Below are 25,088 nucleotides of genomic sequence, written 5' to 3'. Positions count from 1 at the left end.
AAGGTCAAAGAATGAGGAAAGTTAATTTAGAAAAAGTATTTGTAATGTGAAAATTTCGTTCTCTTTATAAAAAATGTAATGCACCAATCACATATTACATCCGTGACGAGCTGAAGAAGACTGCTGTTTCGCAGTTCTCCTAATTTTTCGCGTGTTCTTATTCACTCTTTCGACCGTAGAAGCTAAACATTTACGTTTAAACACTATTTAATGTTTTAATGCTATAGCGTAATAAACAAGGAGTAAAATTATATACTACACAACCACATGGAGCTTCGGCAGAATTTCATATTAACCCTTAGAGGACCAAGGGAGGGCTGAAAAATGTCCACCTTTTTATTTTTTCAATATTTTAAGTACTTATTCACCCAATAAAGATTTATAACTTTGTTATATTGTCAAATATAGGTTTAAAAAGATAAATACATCTTAATGTATATGGAAAATTTTGTTCATACAACGTTATGAGAGCGTAAATACGCGGTGGACACAAAGTAACCCTCCCTTGGTCCAACCTGTGACATATTTTTCGACCGAATGGAATCGTGTAATGGGACAAATAGTTTTGTTTGGCATTATAATTTATAACTTAATTAGTTTAAATTATGTATTACCGTTTGTTTTATTCAACAATAGGCTCCATATTGCATTTATGTATTTAAACTGTAGGATGTAATTACTTTGATTTTATTTCACAAATTTCTACTTTACATAGTTTCAATTATGTATTATTCTATTCTAAGAAATTAGAATTCGTAAAAATAGTTTTCAATGTATTTATCTTACATATTGATTAATTTTCTTTAAAAATTTTGAACTGCATGTTTAAAATAAATACTCTGTTTCTATTCACTTTGCTTACTCTTATAGGCTCTGCTTGACATAATTATAAACTGATACATTATATCGAAAAAAAGCTTCTGAATACCCTTCGGTAATGTTGAATATTGAAGTCATTCCCTCTATAATACTTTCACAAAAACCTTTTCACTGTATTTATTTTATTCATCCATGAACAGGAAAGGGCGCAAAGAGCTCTATCCAGCCATTCATGAAGCATCTATTAAAAAAAATGAATTTTTGCATACCCCGGAAACACTTTGGTTACCTATCTAATCAGATTCACAAGAATTCGAAGTATTTTACCTTCATGTCAAACTGGAATGCCATTGATGCGAATATATGAGGGCAACAAGAACTAGCCCATTTTCTCACCGTGATATTAGTGTTTTTAAATTTATGAAACACCGGCTAATTTACTCAATACCTTCACCCTCACCCTCAGCGGTTGCGTGATTTGAACTCTCGCCATTCAAGATGCAATCTGTATACAATATAATGCCATTTATAGAATCAGGATACAATCCCAAAATTACCTATCATACGGTTAGCATTTACGATGCATGGCATGCTGTCGGCAAAGCTCCTGTGAAATTTTGGTCCTCATGTTGACATCTAGAGCTACTATGCGGTGGCTTTTGAGTGAAAGGGTTTACATCTTTGAAAAGTTTTCTTATCTGCTTATCTACTTGACTGAGAGTGACGTGTAATGAGAATTGAAAATCACAAGTGACACAGAATAAGTCAGTAATGAAGAATTGAGTGAAGTAGTCCATGTAGTCAATGTTAGTGAAATCAGTTCAAATAATGAAGTAAGGCAGGTGAAGGAAGTGACTTTTGCAGGAAAAAAGGCAGCTAGGAAGATATCGAGTACGTTGCAAAAATGGCAAGGAAAACCCTGAGTGATCCTCCGCGCGTGACTAGGTGAACCATTCATATATATTGCGGAAAAAGCAAGGTTTACTACCTGCTGGTAAGGAAAAGGATATGCGCAAGTTATCTGAAAAAATTTCAACCCTGAAATTCTTGACATGATTTTACGGCATACAAATGAAGAAGCAGAACGAGCTCGAAGTCTAAAAATGATACGGTAGAACTAAAATCCTTCGTAGGAGTTTTGATACTGTTCGGTGCGAACGGTGACAGCAAGTTAGAATTGCATGATTGGTGGTTACATAGATTTGGAAGGTCCTCCTATGCTGCGAAGAGTTGAAACGGATTTCAGGAACTATTGCCTTATTTGATGAAAAGTCTACTCGGGGAAAGACAAAGATGAAAAGACAAAGTTGCGCTTATTTTTCTGTGTTCTAAATGGTCAATGCGATATCACTCAAATATTACATTTGTGAACCCGATATGTTAGTTGATGAAATGTAATTTTTTAGGGGAAGGTGTAGATTTATAGTATTCATGAAACAATAACCAGGGTAGTATGGGATACTTATAAGAATGTTCACCAACTGTTATGAGAGGTATGTGCTCAACATGGAAATTGTTGCCTCAGAAAATAATGAACCATCAACAAGCAGGGGTTCAAACGAAATAGTGAACGCCTGGTGGTCCCAATCAAGAATTCCGAAGGAAATGTGTCAATGGGTATATACTATAATTCTGTGGAGCCAGCAGAAAAACTTTATGGATTGACTATGGTTGGAACTATGCAGAGTAACAGAAAACGTACTCCTGAACAATCTAAGGGAACCAGCCAGAAGATTTTCTCAAGTTTGTTTGAATTTACAGACCCCGAGATCTGGGAGTCCACCGGTGTCTCTTATCATTCATCACCAAAGAGAAGCCTAAGAAAAATAGCGTTTCTCTATCCATACAGCATAATGAAATCTATTCATATCTGATATATAAATTTCAGTAATTGTTTCAAAAATAAATGTGACGTAAATTTGCTCTACTACAACACCAAAGGAGGAGTTGATGTTATTGATCAGATGCTATGCAAGTATTCCACCAAAAGATGTACAAGAAGTTGGCCAATCTGTCTTCTTTGCACTAATGGACATTGCTGCCCTAAATGGATTCTCTCTTTTTATACCCATTTTCCTCAGTAAAATATCAAAAAAATTAAAAGGATACATCATTTAGGCATATTTGTTGGGCCTTGAACCTGTGCGGCCACAATACAGTATTAGTTGGAGAAGACAATAGGTTTACAGAACCACATTTTATTGATGATGGAAGAGGTCGCGGATAGAAAAATACAGCCGTCATATGTTGCTGTCAAAGTAATTGGCACAGGAAGTTTCCACGCGTGCAGCAACGCACTCACATCAAAAAGAGAAAAACCAAACAAATTATAAAAAACTATGATTCGATGTACTATATGTAACAGTTATATTTGCGGTAAACATGGCATAAAAACTAACGTATACAATACAGGCAATAATGTTGCCTTATCAGAAGATTCGAGTTGATAATTCATTAGTGATTGCTAATGTTAATAATTTTATAACTTTATCGGAATGAAATGGTTATTGATAAATAAATACTACGAACAACATAGAACATAATTTTTTTAATTAGGAGACGTATTATGATTTACCATGCACTTTTAAATTAGGTAACTGAAAACGGAGTGGAAAATTTTAGGTTTATTTTAAATAATTATAAAATTGTTGTCCTGGAGTACAGTTACTGAAAATTGACTTAAATTTGAAATACTATGCCTTATTGTTATTTTAGATGCACAGTTATCGGTGATTTAGAAACTTTATTTTTAAATACGAGCAGGAAATCCGGAACCTCTGTCAAGAAGTTTTATCATAATTTCGTTTATCATCAGTTTAAAAAGATTAGAAAATTTCAATATTTTTAATGCGATTTTATGACTTTCAGCTGGATAAACAACTTTTAAAATGTTTTAACAATGTAAAAACACAATTGTTGAAGATTTATTCTGTTTCATGGTTAGTTAAAACGAAAAAATATGAGTGGACATTTTTTGACCCTCCCTTGGGCCACGGTGTAACCGGAAAAAGCTTGGTCCTTTAAGGGTTAATGCTTTAAGTTCAGCTGTTTACTTTTTTTCGCCAATAATAGGTAGCGTGTAGCTGCATTTAGCTAGACGCAATTCTCCCGCTCGACCGGTCTTTATTCGAGGCGTAGTACTCGTTTTAATCGCACACAATCACTTAGAAATGTTAAGGACATTTGGCCCCAAATCAATTTGGCTGGCGTTTCTACCGATATTTTAAAGCATCAATGGTCATTGTATGAAAAACTCAGCGGAATACTTAATCAGTAGAGCAGTACTAAAGCTTTTAAACCGTTTTCACTGCATAATTTGTCCATAAAAATGCTAAGTTGCCCTCTCCTCTATTTTTCAATCAGAAGATTCATACCTAAAAAAAATATCAACAACACAGGAAATTATTTGTATCCAGCATATCGTCTAAACAATAATTAAGGAGGAATTTCTTCATTTTCCGGGTTCCGTTGGGTCACTGGGTCAGTTACTGCGTTCATGACAAAAATTTCTCTAGGATTGTTTGCTGAATCTCCATGTAATCATTCTGAAGACGCCGGGTCACAGTTTTAGTCCTCATTGCATAGTCTATTTCCTGCTAACTCTTGCAGTTGTTCTCTTATTGGTCCATTTTAATATCCTCCTCAAACTATGATCTCTGCGGTACCCGAAGAGGTTATGGCATAAAAAAGTTGAGAGGGACTTGGGAACCAACCTATAGAACACGGAGGTCGATAAGGAATCTATTTTCAACAGCTTTTTCGAATAATGGTTCGCTTCGATAAGGATATAAGCCTACCAGCCAGAGCGATTAAAAATCCCGTTACCCTCGATGTATCCTAAACTAGGAAACCGGAAAGCGAAACTAATATCTTCACTTTCATATGGACCCACAACCTCCACGATTTTGATATTTTTCTAAATCACTCTATGGAAACGACGTAAGTGATCTAAGAATCTCTTCCGAAGACCTCTCAAATCCAACCCTGTCCAAGTTTTCACTTTAAAAACGGGAGACGCTCGAATAAAACATAATGGCGCCTCGATATCGCGACGAGAGAACACGTGCGACTCCATCAGCCGGAATGATTTAATGCTAAAAACAAATTATTTTTTGGATCGCACTTATACCAATGGATTTGTCTGAAAAAAAGAGATCAAGATAGAGAAGAAATCGATGTTGCTGATATTCGTTATTGTATGTAACTATCATACATTTTTACTTGAGCAAATAAAACACAACATCGACATCTACACACTACCCCACAACCCGCTCAATAGATACAAAGTGGAGGGTTTTAGGACACCAGTAGTTGACAGATAAAAGGGAAATACGCTTACGAATTACCGCTTAGCATCTATTAGAGTCCTTTATTGCTCGGGAAAAAAAATTCCTATACCTATCCCTTCGGCAAAATGTCTCTTTAAAATTTTCACTTCTGTAGAACCTAGAAATATTGTCGTGTTCTACTATGATGTTCTCTGAAAGATACCTATTCTTACTCACAAACTATCTTTTCTTACTCCAAAGCAATCGAAGACTGGCGCGTAGTCTTCGAGCCTCTTGCTGCTCCCGCTAAACATCTTTGTGACGCTCTCCATACACGCGTAGCAGTTTTTGACGAATCGCGCGCTTTCCTTAATATTTTATTAAGTTCACGGATTACGTATTGCTGCGCGATCCCATATGCTCGATGCATATTCAGAGTGCTATACGCTTGACGAATCTTAGCTTCCCTGGGGCTCTACCACAAATATCTCTCGCTCCCTAATCGGGGGTCGATTATATCACTTATTTTCGTATCTCGTCTCATTCACCGCAAAAAATTGCATAAATCAGTCAGTCAGTGGTCGGAAGTGGGTTTTTTATAGCACTAGAACATGTGTTCTCCGCGTTAGGTTCGAACTTATCGTAACTCCCAGACGCGTCACCATCCACAACATATACAACGGGATAGTTGGACGACATACGCAAGAAATGAACCACCGTGTATTTTCTCAGATTAGATATTATAAATTATGTCCAACCTGAACAGCTGTCTTGACATGAAAATGGATATGATTACTGAATAGCAATCAAAATCATTTTAATTTAACCTGTGGGTATTTTTCTTTTTCCATAACTTTGCCATGCATATATTTAGGTTTCTACAGGCTCGTATACTAGAGCCAGCAGGTCTTAAACCTAAATTCCGTATAGTATGCATGTTGAATGACTTTTTCTGATGAAAAAATGAAAACATCCTCCACTGAATGGAGATGTTTTATTGGGAAATTTTATTCTATGAGTAAAATGAGTATTTCTATCAGATATATATCATAAGTCTTCTTATATCGATGTGCAAAGCTTTTTTTTGTATATTTATTATGGAAAGGATGTTTATATTTGATCTCTACAATCCATGGAGGGGTAAAGAGTAACTTTAAACAGAACTAATACGAGAATACGTAAAATTAACTAGCAAGTTTAGATTTCCCTATTTATTACTTTTTCGTAATAACTCAACTGCAATCAATAAACTGTAGGAAACAGTTTTCATTTCCCGAGGAGTTATTCACGAAAATACTATTACATTTCCATTCAGTCACATATACTTCAAAAGAACGTTGAAAAAATATGACTGGTCAAACGAAGTGACTTGGACTCAGGATATTGTTTCTCAAAAGGAAAAAATCTTTTTTATTTATTTTGTTTTTCACTCTTTCATTACATCATATTTTGCACCTATTTAAATTTAGAAGTCCGTGAGAGAGACATTCTCGACAATTTCTAGGAATTTATTGCAGTCGACATTAAATCCTCAGCCAAACTCCCCTATATGGCTTAGTCCAGGTCTTCGCGCATCCCCATCACAAGGCGGCAGCATCAAGTTACTCCTGAGTCCGAGGACTTGGAAGATGAATAACTTTGGTCAGTTGGCCCCAGAGAAACCTGATGACCAGCCAAGCGCAAGATCATTGAGACTTCAGCCATCATAACGGCTGCGTGGAGGGCCTGTCTGGATGAAGTGAATAAAAAGGAGAAAAATTCGCGAAGAAAGTACCAGGCCACTGGAACGTGAGACATTTCCAAAAACAATCGTACCAACCTTGCAACTATTTTAACTAGCACCTCAGCTTTTGAGGAGAAAAAGAAGTGAAGGTTCCTCTCATAGCTTTTTTCAACTAATGCTACATTTACACTCTTGTCTTTCTTGGTCCACCCACTATCGTCTTATTTTCAAAGTAAAATGCATTACCATATCCCAACGCTCAAGTTACCTTTCTTAATTATCATGATTCATTTTGTCTCAGCCTTTTTCTCCTTGCAAATATTTTACGCTTTCCTCCTCTCATCCTAATCTAATTATAGTCGTTTTTTTGCCTACTTTTTACTCTATTAAATACATTGGCTATATCTCATTTTTTCACATTATTACATATAGTGCTGTAAAACGCCCTTATCATTCAAGCCCAAACCTCGCTTTCCCAAAACAGCTCTCGGTGCCCTAACCAATATCAAGTAATAACATCGTTTTCATGGGTGTTTGCCCTTAATTATCCTTTTTGCCTCAAAAGTGATCTTAACTTGAGATTTTCCCATCACTATTTATTGATTGACCAAAAATAGGTGTATTAAATTAAGGCGCATTGTTCAAAATTACGAAACTTCCTAAAAGAATAATATTCCATAATTAGAGTAGCTGTAGTAGGTAGTAAAATATATGTTTCTTACGAAATTACGGTTAAATAAAAGAAATCTTTGGGTTTAAGTAAAATATCACTCATTGAGAAAAACACACTCGGTAATACAAAGAATAATCTCGAAAGATTAACACATTTCACTGCATACCCACATGCATATTTCAGAACTGACTCATCTTCAAATTGTAATCAAAAGAGTTATTTTCGTTTTCTCTTGAGCTCTTCTTCGTTGGTACTATTCGTTTTTAATCACATGTAACAATTAGCAGACAAGAGGAGAAGCAATTCACAAGATATTATGATCACCAAAGTCTAACATGTTTGAGCGGATTTGCCATCACAAAGAAAAGTTTTTGGATTTAATAGCCATAAGTCAGTGTTTCAAAATTTTTGATTTTTAACTCACGGTTAAGAAGCTAAACTGCCGTATTTTCGAACGTTCCTCGAAATTTAGTTGGAGCATTATCCATTCATAAAAAAAATGGCAGCACCGTCCACGTAAGGCAGAAAAATCATTTTTATATATGATCGTACTCTCAGTGATGCGAAAACTAAACGCGTTTTTCAACATCCACTAACCTTTTTCAACACAATATGATTTCTTCATGCATACCTTTTCGAGTGACAGAAAAATGAATCGCACAATTTAGGAAATTTCAGTGATGTGAAAACTAAACACGTTTTTCACCACTCGATAACCTTTTTTTTAACACAATATGATTTTTTCATGCATCCTTTTCGAGTGACAGAAAAATGAATCGCACAATTTAGGAAATATTTCAGCCAGTTGAGTTCCTAGAAGCCAATGGATAGTTCTCGCCTAAAAAGGAGGGTTTTCTAGTGCTCATGGCCTACACGTGGCAATGGCAAAGTTGTGGGCGGTGACCCAAATGATGCATTCACGCAAAGAAACGAGACCAGATTGTTTCCAAGAAGAGGACATATGGTCACTTTCTCGGAGGTGAGAGCGTGGGAACTCTTGGTGAGAGGTCGCATTTTCGTGTCTATTGACCTCTCTTTTGCCATATGTTTGGGGGAAAATATGGTGCGAGAATGTAACTATCTGAGCATTTGGGAAGAGTGAAGGAAGTAAGTTTATTCCAACGTAAATTAAAATCACAGCGGTGTCTGTTAAAGTCGCTTCCTGAAGCATCGTCTAAATTTTGGCGACAGCAGAGGCAAGGAAAGTGAAGCATCTCTACCTTAGAGGTATGAAAAATAATTTGATTGATGCTGACCATATTTCCTTAGAAATAATAAATTACGTTATCTTAACACTGGTAAGATTCATAGATTTTCTCGCCAATGAAGCTGGGGAAGATGGAGTGCGAATGCAATGAAAACTAGGTAAAAAATAAGATGAGGTGGAATAAATATTCAATAAATATTCAATAAGTATTCAATAAATAGAGAATATCTCGTTTTAAATCCCTAGTGATAATTCATGAAATAGGTTGCGTCATGTGCAACGACAAGTTTGTCCATAGTATCTTATATAACGTGCTAGAATTTTACAGTAGAAAAATATTTACACCTTAACGTATTGAAACAAGAATTTAGGTTAAGTAATATCAAAGAAAAAGGTTTTAATTACGAAGAATTTCGATGCGTTGTAAGGTCATCAATTGAAACCTGTAATGAAATTTCATTTTACGGATATTTAAGAAGTTCATTAACTTCTTCCGAGCAAAAGTGAATCCTGTGCTCGCATTTGAATGGAATTTATGTAGAAAAGTTTTCAGTGGAAATTTCTGCACTACACAAGAACCTCAATTCCATGAAGATAGAGGGTTCACCATAAGCATTCAAGTAAAAAGGTGGTATTTGCTTAAAAAAAAACTTAATGGGACACACTGTATAGGGTGTTCTAGGAAATAGGGTGTTCTTCGTCATAGTAAATATTACCCAAAGATAATTCGATACCTCCATTGCATAAACGCTCAACAATCGCCCACCGCTCATCTAGATAGTCCGTATAGTACTAAATGAGCGGATTTGATTCGGTGGGCGATTTTTGAGCGTTTATGCAGTGGAGGTATCGAATTACCTTTGGGCAATATTTACTATGACGAAGAATTTGAATTCATTTTAAGGTCATGATTCGATAGTTGAAATAAATGGCGATGGAGTTTATAAAGAAAATGTTAAATTACAAAAAGTAGATGTAATAAAATTGATAAATAGACAAAGTGAACCAGAAGAATCAATGAAATCATGAAAGAGTCCACTTTTTATGAAAAGTGATCACTACAGACAAACTGTAAAAGGTTACCTTTGACCAACGTCGACGGAAAAATATGCATCCGGCTTCATTCCGAGGAGGAATCATTTTTAAATGTGAACGCAAGCCTTCTTGTTAGGCATTGCGAATATATTTGTTACCCGCTTTTCTTCGAACACTTTCATCAAAATTTAGGGTGGCTACTGGGCTTGAACTTTGTAGCAAAGTGGCGTCTTAAATCAAAAGATCCGGTTTGAAACCAGGCGGGGCGATTCACTTTCAAATTTAATCGCACGGAATCGTTATTTATTGTAATAGCACGTTTTATTCGGACAGTGGAGCCATAGAATTGAGGCCGCTTAAAATCAGCCCGACGCTTTAGTGTAAGAAATGTGACCTGGCTGACTTCGTAATAAGGACATAAAATAGACCCGCTCGCAGTAGACCGAGTTTGTACCTTCACGGAGACTTCCAAAATTATTCGATTGCTTAACTGACCCGAAAAAATATCAATCAGTTCTTTAAAAGACGAGATAAATAGATTTGAACCATTGACCAAGACGTGAGACTGATTTCGAAAGTACTTGAAAGTGATAGCCGCACAAATAAATTCAGAGATTTTTTTAGTGATAATGCGAAATTAATACTCAAATTTATTCATAATATTAGCATGGCATTCCAAGCAAAATCCTATCAAAAGAAAAATACATTACATCTATGCTCTCATTTCATAGAAGAAATAACCTATTGCGGAGAAGAGGTTTTAGAGTCACTGGATCGTAAACAGAATGACACATTCCAAACGAAAATCTCAAACAGACCTGATTTTGAAAGATTTTTTCTGACGCTTGCACATGGAATACATGTATACCTACTCTTTTATAATTCTACGGAGCAAAGGGAGAGGACATGACCGAGGGCGGATCGAGGATATTTTTCTGGAGGGGGCACAAGGGTCTGACAGGTACACAGTCTTCTCGTATTTGGGATTGAAAACAACATACAATAACTACTGAACGAAACATTCTCTTTATTTTAATATTAAAGTTATTAATATGAAAATCTAAACGTGATGATAACTGTATTCAAAATATAGTCTATTATTTACGCGCCCAATGTTGCTTATCAGCAATAGAGATTTCAAGACCTGAAATTCATAGTGAATGCATGTTATTAAGGAAGCTTTAATTTTGCTTGAAAGCTGTGTCTTTGGAGTAAACATTTATGTCACAAGGTGATGCTTGGTGCAAATCTCGATTTAATAAGAAAGAATGAAATAAGGTATGGAGAACGATATAAAATTTCCCTGACATACATGTAATTAGAAAGCTTTTTTGACATAGACTATCGTTCAGTCTTGTTTTATGCAATATATAATTAAAATATGCGCTTGAATTTCACTATCACAAAAGATACAGACTGGTGATAAGGTGTCTGTTATCGTTCCATTTGATTCGAAATTTGGGCTGCTTCAGAGCAACAACGGGTCTCCAAGGAACGATCTGGTGATTTAGGAAATCCAACTTTACAATTTGGTGAGTCTTTTGGTAAATTCTAAATACTTAGTCATATAATGTAAACGTGAAGGATATACGTCTAGATACTCATTTAAAGCGGATAAATCTTTAAAAGTTCCCTAACGGCCCAGTGTTGCTCTGAAGCAACATCTTGAAAAAATCTACATGTGAGAGGGAAGTTTGAAAAAAATTGCGCTAACATATTCTAATGGTAATATTCACGCAACATAACTACAAATTTTTAAATAAAATCCACGGAAAAGCATATTGGGTTTTAAAGGGTTAAGTTTAGCTATCCTTACCACTGAATCCATAACAAAGAGTTAGAGAAACACGGCCAGGACCAAAAACAATTTCATATGTAGATAGAATTTTATGAAAAAAAACGATATAAATAATGCCGGCAGTAAATCTCTTTTGATGGAGACAAGCTCCTCACTGTGGAAGGAAGGTGTATTTCCTTCAACATAGGAACGAAAAAATGTCATCGATTTGATAAATGGCAAAAACTTATTTTCCGATGACAATGCTAGTAGAAAAGATCGTCCCAACGTGAAGTGAGACTACTCAGATGTCACGACAGCCTCGGCAGGACGTAAAATTCATATACGGCTGACAAAGTCATCGAAGATGGCTGAAGAGGAATATTCTACAAAATACTTTTGTTTCGTCGAAACGAGATTCGGACGTGAATCTGTCACGTGGTTACAAGAAGAACCCATCGGGTGCACTGGATTTCGGTGAGAGTGAGCAAGAGCTGGATTTTTTTCCTTCCCCATTGTCCAAACTCTTTGCGCTGCATCGGCTCTTTCAGCCGGGAATCCTAAGGAGTGGAAGAGACCCGAAAAATAATACCCGAAATTGAAATGTAAACTGGTGAAGGAGCCTCTCAGCTCGTGCCAGTCGGCAGGAAAAAAAAATACACGCGAGGGTAGGATGACTGTAAAGAACCCGAGACTTTGTCATTGTTCGCTCCGCTTGATATATTGAATCCTTGTGGTCCCTGACAAAAAGCACCAGGGATACGGACGGGAGACGGGACCGGGGAGCAGTATAACGAATGACAGCCATTCGTTACCGCGTCACGCATGTGCAATCGGCCACGGATTTAATAAAGTGGGCGACGAATAGTGTATTCGCGGGGTGCGCCATCTCCGTCCCAACCCAATCCGTCTCGGACGGAGGAAGAGATAACGGACGCTGAGGGCCTCTGGCGGACAAGTAACGAATATAATAAATCATTTCTTTCCCCTCACCAACCTCTTTCCCCCTACTTCAACCAAACCGCGACTTTCCCGCCATCCCTACCTCCATCTTATGACCTCCACGCCGCCACACGTTGCATTACAAAATGGGAGATCTTTTTAATCCACGAAGGCGAATTAAGACGGAGGAGTTAGATTAATCATCGCGCGAACGGAGGAGTACCTACGCGCGGCGATGCGCCATTTTTTCCTCTCTACAACCGGGAGTCTCCCTCATAGCGGCGCGTGGGACGAGTTGAAAATCCTCAAGTGCATTCGACGAACAGCGTTGAGAAACCCCGCGATGCGAACTTATTTATGATGGGCAAAGGCCCATTTCTCCCTTTGTAATCACGGGAAGCATGCTAGTGCCTCGAAGAGAGAAGCATGGGCCTTGTTATAACGTCGCAGCCACCCCTAGTAGACGATGGGACGGTGCTAGCGGTGGGGGAGTTATTCCGGAATGAAAAAATTCGATGGGACGTGTATATAGGTACACGTGGGGGTAACGACGGATGATCGGCTAGATGGAATCGCTTTATCAGAGCGCCGTCTTGGCGCGAAAATAAAGCATGGCTCACGCCGTGAATAGGGAGAGGAGAGGGAGGATTTTAAACCTCCTCCTCCCCCCCACTCCTATAGCATAGCCATTCCATGGTATGCTCGAGGGAATAGAGCTGTGGTGGTGTAAAGATAGGCAAAAAAGGTCGACCGGCATCTTCTTGAGCTTTTTTTTCCGACGGCGGATCGAATCGATAAAGACGGTCTATTTAATTAAACGATCGTGGAGAGGGAAGGAATGGTTGTTTCATGCCGCGGGTTCAGGCGGTCAGCCGACGATATTTCAAAGTTCGAGAGCGGTGCCGTTGGCCGGTCCAGTGATCTGTCGATGGCAAACATGTCGATGTGGGAAACCTCTCTCAGGTTTCTTTAGCGACTGAGAATGGGCTAAGTCCTCGTTCACAACCACTTTACTTGCTGCAGAAAAGTTTCTCGGGTTTTCAACCGGTTGATGTCTTCCATATCTGATCCAGATCATTCTGAAGATCCCCTGAGGATGATCAGCAAGTCGCTGCTCGAAACGTCGGGAGACATGGAAGACATCAACCGGTGGAAAACCCGAGAAACTTTTCTGCAGCTGATACGCCGGGAAAACCTAAGATCATGCATCACTTTACTTGCCGTTACTTTGGAGCAAATAATTTGAGAATAGCGCGTGATAGTTCATAACCCATTAAAGCAGCGTAAATAAATTTGGACTGGCACTACGTAGAGAAATGATCAATTGTCTCGTAATATTAGCCAATGGCAAGAAACTTTAGCATAATGTTTCGACAATACCTCAGACCCCTGGAGTTTCCTATATCTTGACTGAGTGACTTATTGTGTCTGAGGTGTGTTTTGCAGAATTTGTCATTTATTTCTCTAGACCATACGGTAATTTAAGTTCCTCCGAAGATGTAGATACTAGTGCATAGTGCTCGTGCATAGGTGACGTTGCCCTTTTCAGTGATTTTAATCCGCCTCGTTGATTCTATGGTTTTTCTCAATCCTTCTCTCTGAATGTTTTCTTTACTGAAGACGTTTACTGAAAAATTTTCTTTCTTTTCTTCACTTCAAAACTGTATTCTCAAATATGGACATTTTCAGGGATTCGAATTAATTCTTACGAACGACGTAGCCTCGCTAGTTATATTGAACTATTCATTTGCAGCTGAAGCTACAAGTCTTAATTTAGTTAACGTTGAAAATGTATTTCAACCACTGCCTTACAAAATCCCATCCCCGTCGTCCTCGTCACCAACCGTAGGATTTTAGGAGACCAATTCCCCAACCATCCTATGTTGAAAGGGTAGCTTCTACTTGACCCATAAGTCGAGGTGGTTACGCCGAGGTGAACACGGTTGTCGCCACAAATATTTCAATTATGGTAACTATTTTACTTCATCGTTTAAGCCCCTGAAAATCTACGTGATTCAAGATAGTCCCATTCCTTTTTTCCGTGTTGCATTCACGTTGGAGTGCATTTGAAGCCAATATAATTTGATTTTGTTCGTGGGTGGTCAAATCTTGAGCATTGTACGATATTAAAAGTCAATTGTTTGCCACGGTGGGAGATGGTTCTGCTTTCCAAAATGAGTATGCATTACCAACACTATTCGCTTGACAGCTTATTTTGAATTACAATGCAACTATGCTATAACCATCACTTGAAAGAAAAACACTCTTCTACGGTGGAATAAAAGACGGCTCATAATATCACCATGAGGGACCTAAAGATACATAGTACACCAGCTGGCTATCAATTTAAACTATTTTGGTAAATTATTTACTGGTGTGGAAGACAAATTAAGAAATCGTTGACTAAATCACGGTTGTTGTTCCTTTCGAAAATTAGAAGAATTTATTCGGAAGAATATAATTTGGACATTATTTCCATGGACGTGAACACTTTTTTTTTTTTATTCTACTTTTACAGGTTAAACTGGTTTATACCGCAAAAAGCACGTTTCTTCCTGCATGTAAAAGCAAGTGCTATCTTGGTGCAGTAGCTAAGTATTCTATTGCAATAGGTATTCAAAGACAAATGAATGCGGAATTTATGAGCACAAAAATTTCAGTTCGAACTACCATTGATACATTTTATAATCCTTAATGTTCCTAATTGTTGATAAGAAGTGCTGCACCTCTCCAATTGTATATTTATAAGAATTTTAGCTACTCTCAAAATGCATATTCCGTACTTTTCTCTGGCATCAATAATGATTTTATGTGATATTATTCATAAATTAATATTATTCCTACTGCTAATTAGGAGGGTCCTTTTAAATATGAATTTATCATTTTCCATCATCTAATTCTGCTTTAGAGTGGGCACATAACTCGGAATGCAGATAAATTGACACAACTTTTAAATGGCGCTTGGATACATTTACACACTCTTGCTAAACTTCATAAGGCTGTTCGAAAATTGGATAAAGTTAAAAAATATTACCGAAATGCAACTGCAAAATTTTATAAAGTTGCCCATCCAGAAAAAGCAGAAAGTATACATGACAGGAATTAATGAACAACAGATACTCGCTGCAGATGTGATGATGACAGCATACAATGAAATCCGGCTGGTAATCATCATATTATTCCCTTCCAAAATTACGACTTGATTTTGGATACAACATTATTCCGATGCCGATATAAAAATGAGCGGGAGGCCAAATGCAACTGATGCCCCATCACAATTCTGAAATTCTCAAACGAAAAAAAAATACTTTAAAATATCGCTCAACGTGAATGCGTCTAATTTCAAGTGCCAGCATATTCACGGCCTGATTAAAACAACGAAGAGGACTCCATGACGTAGAGAAATGTCTAACACATTACTCTAGCTTTGCCCCCATGACTTTTGAATGGTAAGCAACACATTAGCATACAACTCCAACCAAGAGAGGAACGGAATTGAAATTAGATCTGTGGCAATATTAATTATCTCCGCGGAATGGCATTATACGTCCCGACACGCATGCTTGTGAAAGCCTTTTCAATAATCCATGAATCTCCCCACCCTTCACATCCCCCTTTCCACTCAAAGCACCCTCCTCCCCGTCTCCCCAACCCACAGTTTCCCCACCCTCGCCCTCCCGCTTCGCCGTCCCGCAACTCAAAAACAATCCAATATAAATGAACATTCCTCTTCTCATGCAAGAGTTCCGGCGGCGCGCAGACAGCCTCCTCTTTCATATATCCGACCTTTTCCGTTTTCACATTCATATGCAGGGATTTCTCTCTCCCACCCTTCCAAATCCACCCCACCACGTCCACCGCCACCTCCTCCTCCTCCGCCTCCGAAAATTTCTAATTACGGAAAACTTCATCTTTTCCCTCGTTTCGGAAATCCACCCTACGCTTCACTCCTCCACGCCTGCTCTATCTTTCTCCTGGCGACGCGAGCATGAACGCTAACGCGCGCGTGTGTGTATTTTTGTGTGCTTATGGGGTCCTTTTCTCCCTCTCCCTTGCGTTGTTTTTTTTTTCAACTGCTCCGCTCTGAAGGTGCGGTAGCCTCCTGCAACCTCCACACCCACCCTTCCTCACCCTTTTTACCGCCAAAATCTCCCGCGCGCGGGAGCTCACATGCACACGTTCGCCGGACGTCCGGAAAGAAATGTTTCGGATAACCTTTCCGCGCGCGTAATTACACGATAAACAGGGCCCAGTTGAGAGCAGTCAGCCTCCACCCCCTGTTTTAGTTTTGTTCCCCCTACCACACCATACGAACACCCTTCCCTCTCCCCATCTCTTGCCCCTTTTGACTTTCTTTTTAGAGCATTTTTGAGGAAGTGGAGTGTCCCAATCTCATTTCCTCTCTCGCAGTCCGTTTGCTCGTTAATTGACTCCCATCCCATTGTTTGGTCGTTCGTTATTTGGGGAGCGGAGTGGGAAGTAGGGGCAGTTTGCACACGTGAGGGTGATGGGGAACTGAAGGGTGCTGGTGTGCATTTGGCGAATTAAGGGAAGTTGCAGAGAAACCTGGTGTCGGCTATGATGCTCGCCCCTGAAAATCATGGCCACACCTAAGTTCATACCGACATCCTCCATTTCGAAGCCGATATTTTTACGTTTAAAATTATGATTCTATTGCCTCTGTTTTAAATTAAATTCAGCATTTCAATTATAACTGCTAAACATGGTTACATGAGGCAAAAGGTCAGCAAATTGTTACTTTAGTAATTGAAATGCCAGGAAAACAGTTTCCAAACTTCAATCTAGGCCAGATCATGGTTCATTATATTTTGTAAGGTAATGTAAATGTGATTTTGAATTTTATTATTACTACTGATTTTGATCAGCAGGTATCTTTTCGAGGAAGAAATCCTTGCTAACTCCGAGATTTTGACTCCGGCTATTGGGATAGAAGTTGAATATTCTGAGAGTTAAATAAATTACCCATAGCATTGAAAATGATCGACTGGGTCCAATGGACCCAGTCCGACCAATATGTAATTTTGTAGTATACTAAAACATTTAATGAGCCCATTCTCGTGATTTCTTGCTATTTTATAGAGGACATACATATAGGAAAAGTCACGGAGTCAAAATCAATGTCGTGCATTTTTGACACAATTATAAACTTTCAAAACTACCAGCCGGGTCCATTGGACCCAGTCCGTCGTTCTAGGGTTAAGCGAGAATTTAAGAGTCGGAATCAAGGAGCTTGATAGTGTCTAGATTCCTATTCCACCATTAAAGTATTTTTTAATCAACTGTGTTAGACCACCAAGGTTGTTAGGGATGCCATTGCATACAAAACTAAGAATTTAGTATTACTAGATTTTTTTATTCGAGCCATAATCTCTTCTCCTTCCTGTATCGACTGGTAGAAGAGGAAAAGTGAGCGCAGGTGAAGAGTGCGTGAGACAGAAGGGAAAGAGGCATGAGAGGAGTAACAAGAAAAAAGACCACGATGACGTATCCAAAGGGAGCAAGCGCGCCTCAGAGCAAGCAAGGAACCTGTGGTGGCGAGGGGCGGGGAGCGCGAGAGGGCTATCGCTACGCCTCGCGGCGGATAAAAAAGGAATTAAAAAGATAACCCCTTGAGGTTGATGCTCTCGAGAACGAAATGAAGGGGGAGAAAAACGTAACTACGTAAAACTATGTACACACATACACACGCATGGAAGTTTGCTTATTAATGCGCGTGTACTACCTTTCTTCCATGCCGCCCCCCACCCCCCTTCGTTCCAAAAAGAACACAACTGGCTCCCTTCCTTCCCTCCCTCCGTGTTTGCCTGCCGTCGACTCTTTTTACTCCCTGGGGAATACCAACGGCAGAGGTTGAAATAGGCGTTGGAGGACGTCCACAGCCTCCTTCATTGTCTTCGTTTCCTTCATCTCCAAAGACCAGGGTTACTTCCTATCTAGGCCCGGATAGTGAAGATATAGAGTGTCAAACGATCATTAAGGCCGTTCTACACGGGGCACGGAATTGTGTAGGTTAGAGCTGCATTAATTTCTAAAATGGTGTGAAATTGCGCGAATGCATGAACGACATTAGAACAGGGGCTATTTTGCCGTCTCGCATCCACGCATTCTCGCATGTGCTCTAGCAATTCACCGCTTTACACGACGCAATTTAGATTGCGCCTTCGCACGTACGTCAGATTGCGAAATTCCGTGTACCGTGTAAAACGGCCTTTATGACTGTGCCAAATTTTGGCGTGAACGCGTCGAAACGCCGTTCCGGCACCTATTCGGAAAATTGAGTTATGTGAAAAAAGTCGTCGTATTCTTATATCTGGTAAAAAATAATCCCTCGTTGCAGCTTTTATTACAACTTTTTAAAAATCGGGAGTTTTAGGGCCGGGGGGGGGGGGGGGGAGGCGGCTTCTATTCGAAAATCATGTGCGGGTATTCGTTACGGTACCTAATTATTTTTTAAATCAAGAATGTATTATGGTATTAAGCAGATTGCATCCAGACACTACTGGTAATCAACAAATCCCACTTTTTCCCCAAGAAATTTGCACACCTTCCAGAATTCACATTGATGCTTAGGGAAAATATTGGATAATTATACCAAAGGGAAGAGAAAGCATTAAAACGATTCCGGCAATAAAGTGATGGCATGGCTTCGAGATGCGACTTGTCGGCGCGATTGCCACTTCTTGCCAAAAACATGGGTAGTGAAGATGTAACTCATGCAGGATTTATTCCGCGTCTGCCCATATTTCTTCTGGACGAAATTTTGGCCAGCGTTGCAGTCGAGTTCTTCGAGTTAACGAAGTCGAAGCTCCTTCCACTTCAGTGGCCTGAGGAAGTCGGATGCAACGCCGGCGAAACTGACGCCCGGAAGAAATATGGATAGACGTGGAGTCCTGGAAAGCAGGAATCTCCATTCACATAAATCCGCGGAAAATTTCATAAGGAAATCGGTGGTGAATAAAATCTGAATCGTGCGTAGAGGTCCGGTGTGTACGTTGGCGTTTTAAAAGGTAGAAAAGAGTCCGATTGAAAAAACAAACATAATTTATCAACAAAACAGAACGTTCGTTGATGAATTCCACCCCAATTGTAACCGGCTTAAGGAAAGCAATCAGACTCGAGAGATAAGGGAAGATAGAAAATTTAAGTATAGTCGATTTCAAAAGCATTGCAAACAATTGAGCGGCGCCCCTTTCCTCGCAGTTCGGGAATGGGTGCTTTGGTATTTTCTACGGTACCAGCAGAGGGAACATTTGAACAACACTCCCATCTCCCGCAATATTATTATAACTAAATCATTAAAGGGCAATGTATATGGAATATCTATAATGTTAAATACCTCATGAAATGTACAGCTCATTCTAGATAATAAATCCTCCTCCAGAACTTCAATTTAATTTCTCTCGTAAATTTGCCCATCCGTCAAAGAATATTTTTTGACTGTTGTAAAAAATTTATTTTGCTCAAATTCCCTGCTGGTACTAGACAATACCGAAGCTCCAATCCCGAACTGCAGCGAAAATGGCGCCGCTCAATTGATCGCAATACTTAAGAAATCGACTGCGCGTCCTATTACCTTGGCTGCGGATGTAGCGGTGGTCTTCAAGAAGGTGTCGTGGGTCCGTCTCTCGGGAGCAGCCCTTGCAGCGTCGAACACTCGACGAAAGCCGCACCAAAACTAAAATGCTCAATGTTCACGGGACTACACCATTTTATATAACCTGGTCCCATTTGACCCTAGGTATCATAGGCCCCTATTGACCGGTGTCTTGCCCGGTACTGCCGCGGAGGATTACACCACCCGCCAAGCTGCTCTACTGATATTCTCACAGTGAGAGACGGCACAAATTGCAGTAAAAGGGATAACATGTGGCATCGGACGGATATCAGGGGGATATATCAACCTCGATTTGTCTATAAATGCAAGAAGACTCACCTTGCTCGCAATTCAGCACGGTCTTGCTGCAGAAAATGTTAACATTCACTTAAGGTTCAAGCATGTAGGTAATACAAACTGCGGGAGTGATGCACCCTCTTAAATGAGTATTTAAGTGGAAGAATTACTCCCGCTTGACTAGTCTTTTTGCGCTTTGTATAGCCTCAACTAGATATCATAAAGAAGAGAGATCTATGCATAGAAATCGTAGATGGCCCAAGGAAAGAAAATGCTACCTTTGCTAAAATACATTCAACATGCAGAATATATGAAATAGAACCTTTTAAATATTAGCCAGGAGAACTTACCCTTAAAAATTTTCACCGATGCTAATTTTTTTGCTCATTATATATAGACTTATGTTGACAAATTTATACTCTGTATATCCGGAATTTTTTTTAAATGACGGCGTAACGTAATGAATTCTACGCCACGAAATAAAAGACAAATACGACCATTTCAAGTCAACGTCCTCTTAAGGATGTAGGATCGCTACTATACAATTAAAAATCAACTGTTTTCGCACATGTTGTTTAAATACGTTTTGCCGCCATAAAGGACATGCATCCTAGTTAAAAGGCCAAATGAAAATGAAAAATACATGAGAATCGTTTAATTTTTATGATCACCAAGATTTAAATGAGTAATTTGTCAAGAAAAAAGATGAACGTCGACAGGTTGAGAGAGTGTGACGCGCACTTTCAGCGATTGAGGGCAGAGTATATCCAGTTCTTTACCTTTGGCGTATTAATTTGGTATAAGCTGATTGATATGGAATAATTCTTTTCTTTCACAATATCTTCGCAAATTTCTTTCATCGCTAGGATACCTGACTGAAGGTATCCAAAGGATGTTTGAGTGATTAGAGATGCTCATGCTATGCATGAACAACATTGTTGAGCTTGAAATACTTGATTACTGTGAGTTAAGCACAAAACAGGAATTTTCCGTGGCGGCACTCTTAGATCTTATTAAAGAGAGGCGATCTCGGACGCTATCACGCTGAATTTTCATTACACTACTGCAAAGAGATAAGTATGTTATTATTTAATTACATCAGTGATTTTTTTGTAGAAATAATCTTTCTATACGAGAAAGCAATGAAGACGAAGACTATATGTACAGTAAATCTAATCAATGTCCATTAAAGATCGATTAGGCAGGGACTAATTTGGTCAAACACGGCGAAATTGCGGTTAATTATATTCTCCATACTAATGTTTTACCTTCACGCAAGGGGCGACTTTGTTTGCCAGTACTATTCTAATGATACATTTCACACATCAAAACTTCGGGAATCACTCCATCGTGTCTGCCTAATTGGATTGATAGCCTCGTCTCCAAATGGCCCTCGTCGTGGGGTCTAGGCCCCGGCATTCGTTAACTTCGCGAGTAGAATCCTACCATCAAGACGGTCGTAAAGACGACCGTTAACCACGGCCTTTAATTGTGCTTCTAACCTTTTATTGTGTTTGCGTGCTAGCAGACTTGGTTTCGCCCAGATAATGAAGACCCTCTCAATCTTCTGCGATTCGTTTGTCCGTTACATCAGCCTAATAGAAGCCCCTTTATCGAACTCCTTTTTCCAAACAGAAAGTTCAAGGCAAGAGTACTCATCCCATTTATTAATTTATCTCTAACATACTTCAAAAGACTGATATGCGAGTATTTCTGTACGAACACAACATGGTTATTTTACGGAGAATATTTGGAAAATGTTAAAATTATTAATCCATTCACTTAACTTAGTGTGGCATGAAAAAATATTGCAAGGCGTGAAGTTTTTAGTAATTCATCTAATGTCATGGCACAAATGATCGATTTATCATTCCACTTATTCAAAATGCTATGTGGATTTCTTCGTTTGAGAGAAAAATCACTGATTCTTCTTAAATTACAGGTGCGGATATAGGTATCGGTAATTCCAATTCTTTGCTAGCGTTTCTTCGGCAAACTGCACACCGAATGTATGAATATTACCTTGTATAGTGAATAGCTAATTATTTAGGTACCTAAATTATTGATTTAAAAAATTCAATGGGTTCAAGACGTTACTTTCAATGTCTTTCGCTCCGGTAAAAATTCACGTCAATCCATTTTTTAGTTTACAGATAAAATGGGTGAGGAATTAAGTCTCTTTCGTAAAATACCTCCACCTCCAGACGGATACTTATGTTTCGTAGATAATGGAACTGGACTGGAATTTTTTTGCTGCTTGCGAGCGAGGTAAAAACGTACCCATCGGCTACTGAGACTGAGGCCACTTCCCGTCGTTTGGGCCTCCATCTCTGAATTGGACCTGGACCCGCCGACGCACCGCCCCCTCTCGTTCTCGCCCTGCCCCCCTGAGGGCCAGGCGTTAATCTCAACCTTTACCCCTTCCACAATCCTCCCCCTTCCTCCCTCTCGTGTGCTCTACTTTTCACTCGGAGCGTGCCCGCGGTCCGTCAGAACAAGACGCGATCCGCTCGAGAGCAAAAAATTAAATAACGCTCCCTTCCCTCCGACCTCTCTCGATTCCTCCGGTTTCCTTGGTCTTCCCTCTTTCTCCTCGTCCTTCCACGGCAACAACTTAATCAGCACCGCGGATATTTTTGACACCACAACGCTCATATTCATCCAAGCACTACATCCCCTGAGCTGCCTCGTGGTCGAGTGCGTGTAAATTCATCCAAACATGCACCTAACGCTACAAGCGATTTATCATAAAATACAAAAATGCGACTGCCGAAAGAAACAATCTTGGGTTGGGATAACTGTTAATTTCACTAATGATTGCGTCAAATTTGTGCAACAATTCAATTTCGCCGTAGGATACGAAAGACGATTATGCTGATTCGTACTGGTAATATTGAACAAAAATTTTCACGACTTTTTAAGTTCCACGCATTCCAGTCGATCAGTCAACTTTCAATTACCTGGAAGTCAATCAATTAGCCCATCGTCACCTCAAGCCGGCCAATTTCAGCACCCTACTTCGTTAAGTGCCAATTTCTTTCATATCTTTCTTGATTTGGTTTGTAAATTTGCCTCCTAGTCCTCCTTGTGCACTTGTTTAATATTAAATTCCATTTGATAGTTTTACCTAATACGGTCTTTCTACCCGGTCTTCTTTTCCTCATAACACAATTAATTTCTTCATTTTGAACTTTTATTCTTTACGGATCCCTGTTAAAAACTCCGCTCATATGGTCTCATATGGTGTCCATCTCAGCCCACTTACAAGAAGATTCGTGCCTCACTTTTGTTCATGATACAGCCATAGACGGGTTTAGATGGTGGGAACGTGGTCACATGCCCCCGCAGACGTTTAAAAAATACACAAGATTTTTAATACGGTTATCATTACGTTCGTTTTATTTTGTGCATTACGGATCCTTAATCATTTAATTTAATATTAATAACTTTCATATCAAAATTAATAGAATGTTTTCTACATTAATTGTCGTATTTTGTTTTTAATCTTAAGCATGAAGCTGTCAGACCCTAGCTGCCCCCCCCCCCCCCCAGAAAAAATCCTGGAACCGCCCCTGGATACAGCTTCTCCATTGACCATGTCTCTGGATGGTATGACGAAAAAACTGAAGGGCATACTTAAAACACTGAAAAACCGTCATCAAAGACTGGAGGCTAGATATGAGAGGAGTCTGCGAGGAGGATGCGGACGTTTGCCGTCCATTTTACCCGTGAAAGCTCCTAAGGCGTGTCCACTGTCCCGTAGTACCACGCACTTTGCTCACTCTCCATTATTTTACACAATACATTCCGAACACTACTCCTCTGAGGCTACGTCGCGTCGTACAACTCTCTCATCTTGGCCATTTGGCCAGACTCGGGGGCCCTCTCACGTTCAAACCGCCCCCAGTCTCCCAGCGGACCTCAACCCGTCCTCGGCCACATCCATTTCTTCAGCACTCTCACGCCTCATATCCCCTCACGCATAACTCACCCCAGGGAGAGAGATGTTTTCATCCCCAGCACTTTTTCCTCCCTTGCTCTCTCTAAGCAGTCGGGCGCAGAAAAGGCTTCACTCGCTTATTATCTCCGACAACAATTCTTCCCCTTTTGCTTCTCTGCCTCACTTTCTTTTTCTCTCTCTCTCTGAACCAAACACTAATTTTTAATTATTTTCTTCTCCCATTTCACCTATTTTCTTCTCTCTACTGCGAAACCCTACCACTCCATTTCCAGTACTTACGGGTGAAAAAAAGGGATTTTTGGAGTTTTTAGCACCGGTGACTAACACCCATGATTAAGAAAAGGTAGAAGGTTCACTAAAATTCTGGATTTGACGAAAACAATTCTGAAGAAGTGTGCCCAGTATGTCGGTATAATCCTCATTCATCTTGTGCCCTCTATTGAAAGAGAGTTATTTGTTATTATTGTACGTAATTCTTACTATAAAGTATATTAAGGGGTATTTTGGAACCTAATTAGCTATGCTATCTCTTAAATGCAATTAATATCAATCATTTATGGCATTATATGTCACCGAATTAGCTTGTGGTTTGACGAAATATTCGTGAGTTGGAAATAAAACTTAGTCGATGAAGTAGATGTATAGCCTTCAAAATGAGTGAACCCATCAAAAGAAATTGCCGAGGGATGAAAGAGACCATTCAAATAGATTACAAGATGGGAATATTTAATTTTTTATATCCCTTGGTCATCAATAAAAAGTCAACACCCA

At 39.3% G+C, this 25,088-nt stretch overlaps 1 long non-coding RNA gene across 1 annotated transcript in view; it reads right to left on the bottom strand.

Annotated features, from left to right (window-relative positions):
• Positions 1 to 20,125, bottom strand: part of LOC124167341 — a 210,860-nt gene extending 190,735 nt beyond the window's left edge. Inside the window, exon 1 of the long non-coding RNA XR_006866661.1 lies at positions 20,039 to 20,125. This is a non-coding gene — a long non-coding RNA (uncharacterized LOC124167341). The remainder of the gene's footprint in view (positions 1 to 20,038) is intronic.
• Positions 20,126 to 25,088: the final 4,963 nt, after the last annotated feature.

The sequence above is a fragment of the Ischnura elegans genome, chromosome 1 (genome assembly GCF_921293095.1).
Source record: "Ischnura elegans chromosome 1, ioIscEleg1.1, whole genome shotgun sequence".
Classification (NCBI taxonomy): domain Eukaryota; kingdom Metazoa; phylum Arthropoda; class Insecta; order Odonata; family Coenagrionidae; genus Ischnura; species Ischnura elegans.
This window is presented reverse-complemented; position numbering and strand designations above follow the sequence as displayed.